This window comes from Silene latifolia, chromosome 1, assembly GCF_048544455.1.
Source record: "Silene latifolia isolate original U9 population chromosome 1, ASM4854445v1, whole genome shotgun sequence".
Classification (NCBI taxonomy): Eukaryota; Viridiplantae; Streptophyta; class Magnoliopsida; order Caryophyllales; family Caryophyllaceae; genus Silene; species Silene latifolia.
Genome location: NC_133526.1, coordinates 24,202,593 through 24,205,975, shown reverse-complemented (window position 1 = coordinate 24,205,975; position 3,383 = coordinate 24,202,593).

Genomic DNA, 3,383 nt, shown 5'->3' with positions numbered 1-3,383 from the left:
CGGAAAATTCACGTGGTATCCTCGAATTATGCCATTTTACACATTGTACCAAACTTTTTAAGTTTGTGTATATACCCTCCATGTTTGATTTTCATTCACAACATATCCTTTTGTCGCTCTAAAAAAACTCAATTGCGCATAACTCCTAGATCGGAATTCAGAATCGGCCAATTTTTTTTCGTTAAATAATTATCTCGTCATAATCTACGATTTGAGAAAAAAAATTGTCGACTAACATTTTATAGGTTTTTTTTAACGAAAATCTCAAATCAAACATATTTTCGATCAAAAATTCCTGAATGACCAATTTCTTTTTATCAATTTATAGATCTCGAAGAGTTAATCAATTTGGGTAAAAAATTAGTCAATTTCGATTTCTGGCATATAATTTATGCTCAATTGAAAATTTTAAAAACGATAAAAATGACATGTTGTGCTTCAAAATCAAATTTCAAGGATATCATGTGCACAAACTTAAAAAGTTGGGTACTACGTGAAAAATGACAAAATTCGAGGGTACCACGTGAATTTTCCGTTTTTTTTTTTCCGGTTTTTTCCCATGGTACCCTCGAACTTTGGCAGATTACACATGGTACCCCTCCTTTTAACTTTCTACATATGGTATCGCTGTATTTACGTTTTTCTTTCCCATAATGCCCCTAGCCAAACTTCCGTCATCACTCCGTTAGTTTTTTGACTAATAACCCTTTTTTTTGGTTATTTAATACACTAATAATACATAACTCCTTAATTTATACAATAAACTAATTTTAATAACTAAATTCCCAAACCACCCTTATCATCATCATCTTCAAAATCACCCCAAACATCGTCCTCTTTCACCCACCACCATACCAATCACCATCATAATCTTCATAGCTCCCACCACTTGTCATGCCTTCAACGACCACCACGCTGACGCCACCACACATCCACCACCGCACAACCCTCTGAATATCGCCACCACTTACGCACCCCATCACCGACTGCGGCTGACATTCTTTTATTAAAAAAAAAAAATAGATCTGACGATCTATTTTTTTTGGTGAAATTTTTTTTTGGTGAAATGGCGGTTGGTGATGTCGTCGTCTTTCTCTTTTTTTGGTGAAATTTTTTTCAGATCTAATTTCCTTCTTGATTTCTTCTTCCTCCTTCCTTAAAAGCATCGACTGCAAATTCAACTCGGGTTTCGATGCCGCAATCGAGTCATGGCGACTCAATCTAGGTTCATTTCTGGGCTGCTCATTGTTGTTGACGGAGGTGCGTGGAGCAGGTGATGAATTGAGGTGAATGGTTGAATTGGTCGTTGATGGTGGTCGGGATCTGGAATTAGAAGGAGGTGGTTGGTAATTGACGGTAATGGTGATTGATAGTGATGCGGTGGTGGCGAAGTTGTTGATTGCTGGTGCTTGTTGATGGGCACGAGTCTTGGTGGCTTGATTGCGAGGCTGCGTTGGATGGAGACGGAAACGGAGGAGCAGCTGGTGGTTGAATGGTAGTGACGATGGTGAAAAGTTGGTTGCTTGTTGACTCGGTTCTGATGTCAGGTTTTCAGACGAAGAATATGACAATGGTGTTTTGTTAAATGAGAACTGAAACTGGAGGTGATAACATGGGTTTTCATGGTGGATTAAATGGTTATTAGATTAAAGTATGGAAATTATTGATTGAGTTTGCAGCATAACGAAAAAGACAAAAGAAGTGAGTTTGTGATTTATGTATAATTAGTGAATTAAATAACAAAAAAAAAGGTCATTAGTCAAAAAACTAACGGAGTGATGACGGAAGTTTGACTAAGGGCATTCTGGGAAAGAAAAACGTAAATACAGGGGTACCATATGTAGAAAGTTAAAAGGAGGGGTACCATGTGTAATCTGCCAAAGTTCGAGGGTACTATGGGAAAAACCGTTTTTTTTTAATAAAAGTCTCACCTCGTTATAATGAATTTTCCCGTGTTGACATTTGAGGCTAGCAAATATTCTTTGGCCAAGAAATAATACTACTACACCGTAGTAAGACATTTTACCCCCTTTAAACAATGATCTATTGTTATATGAATGCCTTTAGCATCTTTAGTTTAGATTTATTCATTGATTTGCTCTATTTTGCAGTTGGAAGCTTCATAACCAAATTACTATTTTGTATGATGATTATTTGAATTTCAAAAAGAATGATGCAAGTTTTTATTGAACATACTCTAATTATATTCTTGTAACTTCTGTCTAGCGCCTACAAGCATAATGGTTATGTTCCTTACATGTTACTCCCTCCGTCTCGGTTATTTGTTATCCTTTGGTTTTGGCACAAAGACCAAGGAAAGGGGGAGGGGGTCAATTACTAAATGACAAGTAGAATAAATTGAGTGTGAATGATCAAATTACTCATCAAATTCATTTTTAAAATAGAAAGGACAACAAATGACTGAGACACCCCAAAATAGAAAAAGACAACAAATGACCGGGACAGAGGGAGTATTTATCATAATATGAGTGGAGACGGATGAAAAATAAATAAACGAAATTGATCTTCCGCATCTTCACCATATGAGGAACGACCAAGACGCACTTATCTATATTTCCAATAGAAATAAAACGTAGAAAAACAAGGCCTGGAAAAACTCTGATAATAGAGACAGACAAACGTATCTCACCAAAAGCGAGACTTTTATTGATTAATCCATAAAGTTTCATACTAAAAACTGATAAATAAAATTTTTTAGAGGCTTACCATCAGTCAATAGTCGATAAAAGCCCAAATTTAATTAATGAAGGTTAGGATTTTTTTATAGAGAAGAGAGGGAGAGAGAGTTTTGTATTTGTGTTTCTTTTATCCATCATCTATTTTTAATTAAGCCTTAAGATCTCACATTGACTTGTACGTACATTTTCAACACGTACTTCAAAATCATCCAAATTAAAATACTCCGTCCTATCCACTCCAAATGTAACATAGATTCACTTTTTGTGAGAGAAAACGTGGGTCGATATTATCTTTGGAGTGGATGGGAGGGAGTATACTCTATTGATTTTATAATACAAAAAATGTGTAATGCAACTATGCAAGTTACTCTATTGATCCAAAGGTAACATAGATCTATTTTCTGTGAGAGAAAAACTGGATCTATATTATCTTTGGAGTGGATAAGAGGGAGTATACTCTATGTATTCTATAATTCAAAAAATATGTAATGCAACTATGCAAGTTACTCTATTGATGAACACAAATTCTCATTATACACGGACATTTATCCATCTATACCTATATATGGATAGTGTCTCTCTCACAAATGAGAGTGGGTAGTGCAAATGGATACTTTCACTTGCACTACCCACATTCATTTATAAGAGGAACACTATCCGTCTATAAATATAAACGGATAGTGT